Genomic DNA, 386 nt, shown 5'->3' with positions numbered 1-386 from the left:
GCCTCCCCCAGCCATTTCTTCTGCTACCCTCGCCCCTGCTGTGCTACTCCATGCTGCTTTGGGTGGGTGTGCAGAAAGCTTCAGCCTGTTGGCTTCTACCCAGAGCATAGAACTCCACTGCCTTCCACCTGCTACCCCTGCCTGCAGGGTTTGCTCATCATGCCAGGCATGTGGAGGGGATGGAAGGCAGCCAGAACTGGTGCCAGAGATCCATGCAGTGGGTGGAAGCTGTGATGCTGAAGCTTGCTCTGCCCCGAGCAGTGCTACGAAGAGCAGGAGCCACAGCTGGAGGTGAGGGGAGCAGAACAGCCTTGCTGGGCTAAGGCAGCTTCCCCTAGCCTCCAGTGGCTCCCGCTGTTGGGCCACCTCCCCCCCCCCCTGCCCCC

Source organism: Alligator sinensis, unplaced genomic scaffold (genome assembly GCF_000455745.1).
Source record: "Alligator sinensis unplaced genomic scaffold, ASM45574v1 scaffold472_1, whole genome shotgun sequence".
Classification (NCBI taxonomy): domain Eukaryota; kingdom Metazoa; phylum Chordata; order Crocodylia; family Alligatoridae; genus Alligator; species Alligator sinensis.
The sequence above is the reverse complement of the archived record's forward strand: the minus strand, read 5'-3'. Positions refer to the sequence as shown.